General features: G+C 41.5%; 1 protein-coding gene across 3 annotated transcripts in view; it reads right to left on the bottom strand.

Annotated features, from left to right (window-relative positions):
• MAPK4 (mitogen-activated protein kinase 4) overlaps positions 1-13,917 on the bottom strand; it is a 176,633-nt gene extending 162,716 nt beyond the window's left edge. Inside the window, exon 1 of one of the 3 annotated variants that reach the window (XM_075586295.1) lies at positions 13,641-13,917. The gene's annotated coding sequence lies outside the window, so the exon portion shown is untranslated. The remainder of the gene's footprint in view (positions 1-13,640) is intronic. The other 2 variants (XM_075586289.1, XM_075586306.1) reach the window with 2 other exon arrangements.
• Positions 13,918-14,705: the final 788 nt, after the last annotated feature.

Genomic DNA, 14,705 nt, shown 5'->3' with positions numbered 1-14,705 from the left:
TTCTTGCCCACACTATCCACGCATCTTCTAAAAACATTTAATCACTTTATGGAAGGGAACCAAATCCCCCAATCAATGTCTCTTGCCAACCTGGCCATAATACACAAAGAAGGCAGAGACCCGATGCAATGTGGAAGCTATTGCCCAATCTCCCTCCTCAACAGCGACCTCAAATTATATAGTAAAATACTAGCAAACAGACTGAACCCCATCTTACCGAGATTAATCAATATAGACCAAGTAGGATTTGTCGCGGACAGGCAAGCCTCAGACAATACTCGGAAGATAATCGATATTATCGACCATGTGCACCTCATAGGGACCAAAGCCTTAGCGTTAAGCCTAGACGCAGAGAAGGCGTTCGATAGAATAAACTGGCAATTCCTGGACCATACTATGCGCAAATTTGGCTTTAACGACGCATATCTAGAGGGGGTCCGTAGTCTATACCAAAACCCGTCAGCAGCAATAAAATTACCAGGGGGCAATAACCAGAGATTCGAGATTACCAACGGAACTCGACAGGGATGCCCTCTCTCTCCTCTCCTTTTTGCACTTACGATAGAGCCACTGGCATCAGCAATACGACTCAATACAGACATCCAGGGAATAGAAATTGGAAACAGGCAGCATAAAATATCCCTATTCGCAGATGATGTCATCCTAACCCTCACTAACCCCCAAATCTCCCTACCCAACCTACAAAAAGAACTCCGAGATTTTGGAAAAATCTCAGGATATAAAATAAATAACGATAAATCAGAAGCCCTGAACTTAAGCCTGCCAGAGCCAGAGGTGCAACTCCTCAAACTAAACTTTAACTATCGTTGGAGCTCCTCTTGTATCAAATACTTAGGAGTCAAGATATCGAGGACCTACCAAACTTTGTATCAACATAACTATCCGGCACTGTTCCAAAAAATCAAACAAGATCTAGAGAAATGGGGAGGATACCAGATATCATGGATCGGGAGAATGATCTCAGTTAAAATGAACATACTCCCTAGATTACTATACTATTTCCAGACTCTCCCGGTCCACATCCCTGGCTCGGAATTAAAAAACATTCAAAAACTAATTTTCCACTTTATATGGCAAGGGAAAAAACCCAGAGTCACCAGATCGGTTCTCCTGGCCTCAAGGAGGAGAGGAGGAATGGGTGTCCCAGACATCGCAAGGTACTACCTAGCCGCCCAATTGCGCCAGGTGGTAGTCTGGAACGCGAACCCAAGCCAATACTGCTGGCTGGATATAGAAACACAATATGCCGGGATGCCTTCGCTGCCGGCCTGCCTTTGGTCCCTGAGCAGGGAGGACATGCAGCATTGCAAACTCAAGTTAGGTCCGATGAGACACACCTGGGAGACCTGGGCAAAAAGCAAACTCAAATTCAAGCTCACTACACCTAAATCTCAACTAATTCCAATTCATAACAATCCGAAATTCCCCCCTGGATGTGAGCCCAGACAATTCGATCAGTTTAAAACAAAAAATATCAGAGCGATTGCCGACCTCCTAAGCTTTGAGAAGTTCCTGAGCTTCCAAAATCTTCAAACAAAATATGAAATGGTAGGAAAACGTAGGACAAATTCGGCACTTCACTCAAACATTATTCCCAACGTTGGAATTTCCCCCTCTCACAGGGTTCGAACGGCTTTGTAGGGAAACAGGCCATCAACGAGGTCTAATAACACAAATCTACGCAGAGTTAGAGAGGGCCACGGAAGCCCCCACACACGACTATATGCTGCACTGGGCAGCAGAATTGGATATAGTTATAGACCGAGAGGACTGGGAAAGTATTTGGGAAAATGCCTCAGGAACTTCTATATGTACCACAATCAAAGAAAATATATATAAAATTCTGTTCCGCTGGTATCTTACCCCAGTTAGAATAAATCAAATTTACCCCCTGGCATCTGACCTATGTTGGAGAGGCTGCGGTCAAAAGGGGGACATGACCCACATCTGGTGGACATGTCCGGAAATTCAGAAATACTGGGAAATGACACAAAAATTAATAGAAGAGGTCACAGACCTCACAATACCCATTGACCCGTTGACCTACCTGTTGGCCAGGCCCTTTGATTACCTGGACCGCCCAACAGGAAAATTAGTCTCCTTCATTCTTACGGCGGCTAGATGTGCGGTGGCTGCTGCCTGGAAGAAAGTGTCTCCCCCCTCAAAACAAACAATAATAAAAAGGGTGCAAGAAGTGATGGACATGGAGAGACTATCCGCCTTCCTGAAAAGGTCTACTACCTCATACAATAATACTTGGGACCCCTGGCAAACCCATATGGCGCTTCTTCGTCGAAATGCCCCTTAACAGGTTAGAGGAACATAGGATACCAAAACCCAAACCAGAGTTGTCAAGGAGAGGGGGAACAAGACCTCCCCCCACTACACCCCCCTCCCACCCCCCTCCCCACCCACTCCTTCTCTGTTTCTATACTCACGTAGCCCCGGCAGACCAGATAAGGTCAGGGGGACGTTGAGTCTCTTCTCTCCTCTTCCCAGTTAAAAAAAAATGGAAAAATGTGTATTAGGTTTATCTACTGCTTGCACTACCAATACCCTGTAATGATATATCTGCCTAATAAAAAAATTTGAAACAAACAAAAAAAATCAGCAGTTAACCCCTTCACTGTAAGACAGGAATGTAAAAGGAACAAAACGCACACTATTAAGTGCATTCAACAAGGCATACCATGTCAGTAAACGTTGCTGACCATCCATGACACCAGCTTAATTCAGACAATGGATGATAAAACGTTGCATGTTCTTCAACAGCTGACTTGGCAAACAACTAAAATATAGTTGGAAATGCATTTGTAATTAAATTCATCACAGAATTGGAGGTATAAGCAGATGTGTTTTCTTATAGGGAAAATGTTGCTGGAACCCTAATCAAAATAAAAGAATGGTATATCCAAACTACAATAAATTCAACTTTCAACAAAGTAGTGTGGTCAATGAAAAAAACCCCATTTATAATCAACTCCCAGTTAGTATTCCAGCCCTATCCTTAAACATTTCATAATCACTGTATGGAGCTTATTGTTGAAACCTATGTAACCCTTGTCCCCCCCCCCCCCTCTCTCTGGGAGATACACTGAATTACTGTCTAGTGTGGTGCTGAGGCATACCTGCCAACAGGAGAGCCGAGTCTGCCGCGGTGGTAAGGGGCAACAGGACAGGCTTTTAAGTGGACTCTGGGTTCTGGTTCATGGTGTCAGCACCTCCAGCTGTGATGGGATCCTTGGTATATGGATGTCAGCCCCCACCACTGCACTCCTTACCCCTCCTGCCCAGGAACTGACACCCAGGCAGAGGTATAATGAACAGGTAGCTTTATTGGACATGCTGCACAGATCTTCTTACAGCATAGATGTTACTGTCCAACATCCCAGGACTTCAGATGGTGCTCACCCCGATAGTATGGGGTCTTGAGTCTTGATGATCCCTAGGCCTTTCGACCTAGGGTGGGCCAGCTCATCCACGCCATGGGAGAGTCTGACAGCCCATGCTCCTACCTTGGAAGGCAGAGCCAGACTAATCTAACTTTGGGCCACTCCTCTGATTAGGATTCCAGAAGGGGCGGGTTCATGATCTGTACCTATCCTGATAGGCTTACCTAGGTCATGAGTCACCACCTCACTTCTGTCCATCACACAGGAGGCTGCAGGGGGTGTAATACCCACAGAATTAAGCTGTTACTGCCCTGAACTTACTAGGGGCTTACGTAACAGTGGGAAAGACAGGTAGAAAGGACTTACCATGTTACACCTACAGTAAAAACAAAAAGGTCCAGGAATTCAGTTCCCTTTAGTTCCTCCCCAAAAATACCCTGGAGTATAAGCAGATGATAAACTGCTAACAGAGAGATCCAGCAACTGAAATAAGCACACAGCTTCACGACACCGTGCACCCGAAATCCTTCGATGCAAAGTCAGTGCAGCAATATAAGAGTTGGGCAGCTTTACGTAACCCAGTGATATAACAGCATGATCTGCCTCTCTGAAATGAATTCATTTAAATGAGTCCATGAAACAAAAATGTTAATAGTTTTATTTATTTTTTTAAACAATGCAATTCCAATGTTGTTGTTGCGGTTCCTTTACGTTCCAATTTACTCCGATCCAGCACACCGGGAATCACATTAAAAATCAAACGTTCCATTACGTGATTCAGAGGTAATCAAGCTTATTACCATTACATTCACAAATGACACTTCTACTACTATGCCTCTGGCCATGGAAATAGTGCCGACAGTGGCATCAACACATCTCCCAAGTGCGAATGAAAGTAAAAATACCTGGGTTACTGTGAGTTATAGTACTACTGCTAAAAGTACTGGCCTATGTTAATGTTCGTTTCTGGTAAATACGTAGAAATAGCCATGTTTGTCCAGTTACGAATAAATGGGTGCTTCAGTATTTAGGCGATACACTATTCCATGCTGGAATCCTTTGTAAATCAGTATTGCTTGACCTGAGGAAGAGAAAGAACTCTCGAAAGCTTGTTCTAGAATATCAATTTATGGTAATTAGATTTTTCAGCAACCACTGCATTGTGTAATATGGTATGTTAAAACCCGTTTAAATTTATTGATAAGATTGAAAAAAATATATAAAAAATATATATAAAAATATATAAATGCAAAATCAGATACTGGATGAATAAAAACTATTTCAAGCGTATGAAGGAAACTCTTCCAAAAAGAGCAAGCATGTCTGAGTACAGCTTATTGCCCATTCAGCTTGTCTTCAGCATAGTAACAAATGAGGGAGTGGTATACTAGGTTGTATATCTACTTGTTGGTCCAATTTAAAAAAAAAGGTATCTTTGACACCTGATGAAGGACCTTGAGAGGTTCGAAAGATTGTAACATATCAAATACTTGTTAGTCCAATAAAAAGTTATCATCCCACCTACTCCCCCTCCCTCCTTTGTCACCACGTGGAAGGACCAACACGACGACTCACCCTTCCTTGTCTTCTGTGGAACCTTTGCTTCCGCTGGTACCATGGAAAAAGCACAACTAATGGCAGATCTTTTACTTTAAGACAACATCATTCTTGTTTACAACATTCCTTAATTGACTACAATGCGTTATATTGTAATATTATAAGCCATATATGCTAGAGAACGGTTTACTTAGCACTAACATATAAAGTATATTGTGCATTTATTTATATACAGTAGATGCATATATGCACTAGTGTAGCGCACAAGCACAAAAACAACAAAAAAGGTTTAATTGGTTCCCCAGTCCTGGTTAAAACAAAGTATAGAAGTTTCAAGGAACAAGATGCAAACAATAGCTATCGAAAAAGTGATCACACAGTATGACTTTTTAATACAATGGTGCTTTATAGGGCCATCTGGCTGCAAAGGGCTTAAAAGTGCTGTCAGACCCATCATCATCCACCGACCAGATTAAATCCAGAAACCTTACCCCCAACCCCTGTCCACCAACCAAAAAAGCTCTTAAATGCTCCCAACCCATAACCCAGTCCATAATGTTCCTTCCCCTGCCCACCAACCAAACAAGTTGTACTAACTAATGTACAGCGCTCTGGATAAGGGTGCTATATAAATGTTGTTATAAATAAAAAGTGCCCTCCCCAAAAAAGATTTTTAAGAGAGACACAGAATGTGGAAGGGTAGTTCCTCACAAGTCAGTTAGATACTTCATGATCCGTTGACTGAAGTTAACGTATCAAGTGCCAACGGGGGATCTTCAAAGCTCAGTAACGATGTGTGAATTGCCGTTTCCAGCTGTATCGAGCACGTGCGTTATTACAACAGACGTTTGAGCTAATGACATGCAAAAGAGTTGTTCCCTCTAACAACGCATGCCCCAGAGCTCTGTTACAGTCACCGCTGGGATTTAACGTTACGCTCGCTAGTTCATAGCAAACGGTGGTGTTACTGACATCCAGACCCTGAAACATGTCTGCTACAGGGCCTGGATAAGACCACAGTTAGGTATCATTTAACCATTGTATTGTTATTTACAGGGTTCTTCTCCTATCTTCTCTTTTTTTACTTTAATGAAACTTCTATTCCGGGTCTGCATGGGAGTAACGCCACCATTGGGTAAGACAGGATTAACGCCATGTTATATGAAGCTAACGCGAGGTAGTGCCAACTACATATGGGGTTAAGCCTATGCTAATGAGATCCCCAACAACCGTTGTTTTTGCATGTATTTAGCTTTGAGGATACAGGGAAAAGAACGTCCGTTACGGATTTAGGTAACATCACATTAGTAGGTAGGGTTGCCAGGTGCACAGTATTGAACCAGACTTTCCTGTATTTGGATAGTGTTAAGCAAAACATTACAGGTAATACTGGACATGTATGTGTATACTGTTATTACCTCTCTGCACATAGTGACCCGACCGGCTTGGGGGGCCGCTGGATTTCCCCAAGCAGGGGCTGTTGTATGTCGGTCTGGGCAGCTTCCTTCATCCTAATTGGCTGCTGCTGGGTGTGTCAGGACCCTGGGGGTAGAGCCAAGGAGGGGAGGAAACAGAATGCAGCAGAGAGAGGAGAGGGGCGTCTGTGTGATGCGAGCACGTTGCACCTTTCAGTATTGTGTCCAGTATTTTTGGAGAAGCCGCTTGGCAACCCTAGATTTAACGGAACTTCTGAGGATCTGCCCCTAAGTATTTTTAAAGTGACAATTCAACTTAGAAAGTAAAAAAAAAAAAAAAGTTGTAATCAGTGTATTTGTCTACAGCAAGCAAGACGTAATCAACATTAAAGTAATGTAAAAATCAGTCAAGTATGTATAGTTTCTGTCTTGTCATTTTTGTAACAGATCACGTTTCATTGGGGACCCTGGATTGAGGCATATTAGCAACCGATATTGTAATTTTGGCTAATGATGGCTTCATAATCACTTTCCAAACTAAGCTAAGATAATATTTTTTTTGGACTGGCAAACAGTGTTATGTCTGCCTGTCTGTATTTATATAGCACTGACAAATAGGCGAACCCGGAAGTTGTGAGGAGCATGAGCAGTCCTCTTTATCTCGATTAAATTTACCTATGTGGAAGAAGAAGCCCCTGTACACACCGCAGCAGCCGAGCCGGAAGTGACGTCGACATCCGGGGACCGGTGACGGAGCGGCGTCTCCAACACACCCACGTGAGGCCCAGCCGAAGTTCCCATCGGAGCCAGTGCGGTGAGAGGCGGCATATATCTCCCAGTGCTCACACATAAGCGGTTTATAGTTTACATGCTGTTTTTATTTGGCAACACTGCAAGTGTGCATTTTTAAGAGTTTTATAAATTGTTTGAATTATCTGATCTGTGCTATGTGCGTACTCTTTCTTCTTGCTGAGGTCGTATTCCCCAAGTGAAGAAGCTGTTCTGCAATACTGATGCCCACAGTCCACCCACTGTCATTTCTGCTTGAAAACCATTACCTTCCTGTGAGTAGGCTGTACATAGGAGCCAAGATTCACCAGGGATTATTCCCTTATATTTTGTACATCTGCACTTAGATTTTCTTTTTTGTGTGTTTTTATCCCCCATGCTCCCCCTGGATCATGAGAAAACAATTCTGTATTTATATAGCGCCATCAATGTACATAGTGATTCACAGCAGTAATAGACGTGACATAAAAATCATATAAATAACCAATAATACAAATAACACATAATGGAAGTAGTGCTTCAGACATAAAAGTAACATTTAGGAAAAGGAGTCCCTGCTCCGAAGAGCTTACAATCTAAAATAGAATTAGAGATTGTAAAGCCCACCAAAGCTTTTGTTTACCATGCAAATGTTAGTATTAAACATGTATTTGAATATGGTACTTGTCTGATTGAAAAAATAAAATAAGGCTGGATTTAGCGTTGTAAGGAATTAGACAGCGTATCCCCCGCGGCGCACTCCCTCCTTACCTGACGCCTCGCGCAACCCCGCTGTCCTTACAGTGCGGGCGCGCTCCCGCAGGAGCTTTCTAGACATCGTGGAGTCTGGCTCTGCCACCCGCTTGCGACACGCATAAGCGTCGCGCGGCGCGCACATGGGACGCGTGTGCACCACTCCCAAGCTGCGTGTCAACTTTCTTAACCATGCCCACCTGTCTCCTGTGTCTCTCCTCCTATCCGTGCCTCCACTCCGACCCCCTCTCTCATTGGTCATGCTCTCCCATATATGCTCAGCTGTGCCACTTGCACTTCGGCTGAGCATAGTTCCAGTTAGCGCTGTTCTCCCACTTCCTGGTTCCTTGTCTCCTAGCTCCTTGTTTCAGATTGACCTTCTGTGTACCGACCCGGCTATTACTTTGGACTCCGCACTTCTGCCTTACCGACCCGGCATACGTCTGACCTTCCGCATCTCTCCAATCCTGACCACGGCTTACGGACCTCTACGCTCCTACTGGCTCCAACCCCTGACCATGGCTAAAACGGACACTGACCATTCTACCGGCTCCTACCTCAGACCTTGGCAAGTACCTAACCATTCTACTCTCTCCAATCCTGACCCGACTGCCTGGCTCTCCGCACTCCAGATGTGCCCCGTGGCTGTGGGTGGTGTTTATACCCATTCCCACCTCAGTACCGGGTTCCCGCCTTGTGCTCACCACAAACAAGCGTGCAGTCCTATTCAGGACCCAGTTCAGTTGTGTAGTTATAGCCTGGGGGCCGCAATCTTGGGGTACCCGGTCTTCGAACCTTCCTCCCCCCCCCCCCCTGTCGGCGGCCCATCCGTCTCTTCAGATAGATTTGAAAATCCAGGGAACTTCGGATTTGGTACAGGAATTTATTCTGTCAAAAGGCACGACGTTTCAAACTGCACAGAGTTCTTTATCAATTGACTGGCATAATAAAGTGGCAAACAATCCAATACATACTGTATATACAATATAGTGTCCCACAAGCATGTGCTGAAAACTAAACACTCCCCTCTATTACCCCATGTGAGTCCAATTAGTTCCTGATTTCTCTTCCGCATTCCAGTGAATGTCTATGGTTAGTCCGGTCCGGTGACGTCATGACGTCTGTTTATGCTCCCTTTGTGGATCCTCATTGGTTCCTAGGAACCGTGTCTCCAGATTTCATCTTACATAAGAACTATTTCAAGTTTGAGACCAATTTTAATTACAAACGACTGCTATGGGCAGTAATGTTGCACCTGCTTATGCAAATTTGTATACAGCCAATTTTGAGGATCAATATACAGTTGTATATTGTAGTATGTTCTAAGGAAGTAGAATCGGAGCAGGATGTAATTTCTCTTCAGAAGGACTTGGAGAGACTGGAAATGTGGGCAGGTAAATGGCAGATGAGGTTTAATACAGATAAATGTAAGGTTATGCATTTGGGATGCAAGAATAAACAGGCGACTTACAAATTAAATGGGGATACATTGGGGGAATCCTTGATGGAGAAGGATTTAGGAGTGCTTGTAAACAGCAGGCTTAGCAGTAGTGCCCAATGTCATGCAGTAGCTGCAAAGGCAAACAAGATCTTATCTTGCATCAAACGAGCAATGGATGGAAGGGAAGTAAACATAATTATGCCCCTTTACAAAGCATTAGTAAGACCACACCTTGAATATGGAGTACAATTTTGGGCATCACTCCTTAGAAAATACATTATGGAACTAGAGAGTTTGCAGAGAAGAGCCACCAAATTAATAAAGGGGATGGACAATCTAACTTATGAAGAGAGGCTAGCTAAATTAGATTTATTTACATTAGAAAAGAGGCGTCTAAGAGGGGATATGATAACTATATACAAATATATTCGGGGACAATACAAGGAGCTTTCAAACAAACTATTCATCCCACAGGCAGTACAAAGGACTCGGGGCCATCCCTTAAGGTTGGAGGAAAGGAGATTTCACCAGCAACAAAGGAAAGGGTTCTTTACAGTAAAGGCAGTTAAAATGTGGAATTCATTACCCATGGAGACTGTGATGGCAGATACAATAGCTTTGTTCAAAAACAGGTTGGACATCTTTTTAGAAGGGAAAGGTATACAGGGATATACCAAATAAGTATATATGGGAAGGATGTTGATCCAGGGATTAATCAGATTGTCAATTTTTGGAGTCAGGAAGGAATTTATCTTTCCCCTTAATGTTTTTTTTTTTTGTTTGCTTTCCTCTGGATCAATAAGTAAGTATTGATATAGGATAAAGTATCTGTTGTCTAAATTTAGCATAGGTTGAACTTGATGGACGTATGTCTTTTTTCAACCTCATCTACTATGTAACTACTGTATGTAATATATATTGGATTGTTTGCCACTTTATTATGCCAGTCACTTGATAACAAACTCTTATAGGAGGCCTCCAAACGAAGCACGTTGTTGCGAAACGCGTAGAGGTCACGAGAGGCAGCCCTGCGCAGGTTTCCCATTGGCTGGAACGCGAGACCAGGAAATGTTTGCAGAGAAGTATTGTCTGCCGTGTGTTCACGTAGTCCGGACAGTTTGCGTCCACACTGAGCCCCTGCTACCACTTTGCGGTCAGTATTCTTTCCCCTCAGCTGGGTATTTTATAACTAGGTATCTTAGAACCCCCTTAGTGGGTGTTATTTAGATATTACCTTGTTATTGTTTTGTGCTTCTTTGAAGCTTACTATTGGTATAGCATCCTCAGAGTAAGAGTAGCCATATGTGTTATATATTTCTTTGTTTGGTGTTTGTTCATTCATTGATTTTTTTATTGGATAGTTGTGGTCCATGTGACCTTATATTAAATATTGTTATATTTTACTAATATGTTTGTGCGCTGGTGTGTGTTTTGTTTTTCTATGGTATGATTAATAGGTGTAAATGAGCATTTAATGCAAAAGAAAATATATAATAATCCCCCCTACGTGGGAAGCAGGGCGTCTCCAGAGCTGAATCTCCTTAATTTCAGCTCCAGCGACTCCCTGCTTCTCCAGATGACGTGCAACCTTTAAACCGCTATATTGTGGATGGCACAGTACCGGGCACCTTCGGAGGCAGGTATCTCGGGATGCCTGGAGTTCCCCAAATCTGAAATGAACGCTGTTAATTAAGTTACAAACCGTCGCCTAATCTAAGCTTTGACAGTTTGTAAAGTAAAAAAAAGATTATAATCTTTTCAGTTTGTAAAGTAAAAAAAGATTATAATCTTGGCCCCATTGTTTCATGACACAGAAACAGCAGTTATCTTGTTCTATCCCCTAAAATGTAAACGTCACAAACTCTTATCTCTAGCTTGCTGCAGCATCAAAAATGAAAGATGTGCTTATAAAATAGTGTCTGGTATCTCACATTTAAGCTCATCATTGATTGAAGATCCCTCTATGTATTGAAAAGCACAATATTACATTATTTTTGCCACACATTCACTCTTAATTCACCAACAAATCAAAGATTTGCTTCGTTTTTGAACTGCGTATTAGGGTCCTTTAAACGATTAGCCCAACTGTGCTCATTGTGTCTGGAACAAATATTTTGTTTTTACTATTTAGCAAGGGTTTGCACATATATAAAACAAATCTGGCAATTTTCAGCGTTTTTTGGACAAATGTGATGAAATATTGCAATTAAGCAATTGTTAATGAATAGCTGAGAATAGTCTGTCCCAGCCCAAACAATTTGAAATATCTGAACTGCAAAGGAGTCCCAGTTGTTTTTTTTTTAAAACAATAATTGCTTAAGAATACACATTATATTAACATTAACGCATCAGCTCAATAATCATTGTTAGAGGAATCAATGCAATTGTCCTAACAACAACAATGAAAACGCTGTAATCCTTTAACTCCATCAGTGCTGGGAGCGCAGTCTAGGCATTGTTCTACAAAGCCATTCTGACCATTCCAACATTTAAAGGGTTACTGTGGTGACTATTTTACTGTGGCATGGATAGCTGCACATACAGTAGGGAATGATGCTGCAAGCCATGTACTGATCTTTCCTTTGTCTATTTAAATACAGACAGAAAAATATAAATAGCATGGCTCACATGTGAATGTATGAAACAGTATTTTGTAACAAAAGAAAAGAAAAAATAATCATTTGCATTGAGTCAATAGGCTGCGAGATCCCCAAGGGCAATATTATGCAGTTTGGCCATTCCACTCATCATTCCTCCTTAACTGGTACCATTCATTTGACACAAATAACCATACAGCAAAGCTAGAACTCATGATGCTGCCTATGTCATTGGATTTTATAATGTAATGCATACAAACGTTCGGATATTCTTTATCAGAAATGCTGCACAGTACTGTATGTTCTACAGAACACTCTTTAAAAGAACATTACATCCCTTCATTGGGTCCTACTCTTCCTTAAATGAGCAATATCTTTGTAAGTTTCAGGGTTCCACATGTTTAATGTTATGTACATTAAAAAGCAGACAGGCATGACAGCATTAATATCCTCAGGCCTTTGTCAATGGACTTTGTGATCTATTATACACTCATGTGCTCATCTTCAGACCCATAACAGTATCTGTGATCTACATAGCAAGTTGTTGAGAAATGACATTTCTCTATAACATGTTACCTATTATAGTGTTTTTTTGTTTTTTTTTATAGATTTTGGAAAGTAGAAACTGATGACAAACCAACTACAGTATGTTGAAGTAAATTACAAGTATGACAAACTAATAGTTATTTTTAACAATAGAAATAAAAATATCACTAGTGTCATTCTGTGAACGAACCAGTTCTGGCAATCAAACATATATAATACCTGAATAAGTGCTTACAGTATATGAACGCCAGTGACAGAATGATCATAGTATATCATATTTAATGATAATATTAATATTGTGTTATCGAGCTCTGATCACATGTTTTGCATTAGAAGCACACAAGCAATGTATAATGCAAGGTGATAGTGATTCAATACAAACAAAAAACAGTGAATTCCCTGCCCCATAAAGCTATTAGGTTAAATTTCCTCCATTATTTCCATTTCAAGCATTATACATACGCAATTCAGCATTTTACTAGGTTCCAATAGAACAGAAGTAAATCTATTTTTCTCTAGCAACATTAGATGTGGTGGATACAATGTTATTTATCTTGAGGCTAAGAAATAAGATAACAAGCCATAAATAGGGCATTCCTAATGTATTCAAGTTCCTGGATCCCCCTTTGCTCACTATCAATGGGTTTCATATGGAAGATGATGAAACAACTTTAAGACTGAATCAGAAACATTTACTGTACGGGCAGAATATGTTGGTGTTTTATAAATAAACAAAAATAATGACGCAAATGATCAATGTGCAGAATCTAACCCAAATGAAACATCCTTATCCCTTTATCTAGTTATTGATGTATGAGCTCTGGTATATAGGTGTTATATATGTAGGTGTTTATTTATTTATTTATATATATATATATATATATATATATATATATATATATATATATATATATATATATATACACCCTTTTCCTACAAATACTGTAGGTGCTGCAAATATAAAGCATTTCAATGATTTTATATGAACTTATAGCACATAGTGCTGACCCGCCCGTTGATCCTGTTTGGTAATTGTACTGCAATACCTGGATATCACATCTCCTTTGTGTATGATCTAATCACTCCAGTACTGGAGAGCACAGAAAGGCTTAATGCATAGCAATGGGGAGCATCTTTAAAAGGCACTTACCGGTATCACAGTGACAATCCCAGCACAAGACAGCTTCCTCCTTCTCCATGCTTTGTTCCCTCAAGCTGCTACTGCAGCAGGATGCATCCTGATCCACCAGCTGATTGCTCTCCCAGGTCACACACTGTAGTCAGGCGCTGTGCTTCTGCCTTCCCAGGGAAGTCCTCTCTGGCCACGCCCGCCCTGGCATCACAACCAGCTGTCAGTCACTGGGCGGCCACCTGCCTGCTTCGCCTGCTGAGGTCCCAGCTGTTTTTTGAGCAGAGATGAGGAACCCATCAATCTGGCTGATGCTGTGTTGTGTGCAGTATATACTGACTGACTCAGTGCTGGGCATAAGCAAACTGAGAAATTGCTTAAACAGCTCAAGCAGTCCAATAGAGACCCACAATTAATAGCATTGTTTAAATAATATATATTATTCTTTCCTTTTTTTTTATTGCCTTACTTTTGGCTAATAATATTTCCTCAGATACAGTTTTAGCACATAAATACTGTAGTTAGTGCATCATACAACAAGCTTTTTCTGCCCCACACTAACCCCATAATTGAACAGAAATGCATATTTTACTGGTATGAGGTACGTAAATGGCTGTTTACCAAAATCTCCTGGCTGCAGATCTGGTGAAGAAAAACACCAGCTTTATCGAAGTTAAATATTACAGTACTTTTCCATCCTCTTACCGCACAAAACATAGGGGTTTAGCAAACACCAGAACAGCGTTATTTGCTTGAGTGAGATTGACCCTAAACGTCCATATTGCATTTCCCGGACACGCATTTCTGTTTGAGTAATTAAATATCTAATTACAGGGGAATCCCCAGAGCTTTAAAGCTGCAGTTCAAACAATATCCTACATGTGTGTTTTTGTTAATAAATCAGTTCTGCACTATGAAAAAATACTTGTAGCATCTAGTGCCTGCCTGGTCACGTGATCTTCCTCACAGAACTTTGGCTGTCAGTGCAGCAGAAGAGCACCCAGGGTGCATTTAGTGAACCCTTAGCTGAATCTTCAGCAATCGATTACAGGAGAACGGATCGATCAGAAACTTAGCTAATCACTT

This window comes from Ascaphus truei, chromosome 1 (genome assembly GCF_040206685.1).
Source record: "Ascaphus truei isolate aAscTru1 chromosome 1, aAscTru1.hap1, whole genome shotgun sequence".
Classification (NCBI taxonomy): Eukaryota; Metazoa; Chordata; class Amphibia; order Anura; family Ascaphidae; genus Ascaphus; species Ascaphus truei.
This window is presented reverse-complemented; position numbering and strand designations above follow the sequence as displayed.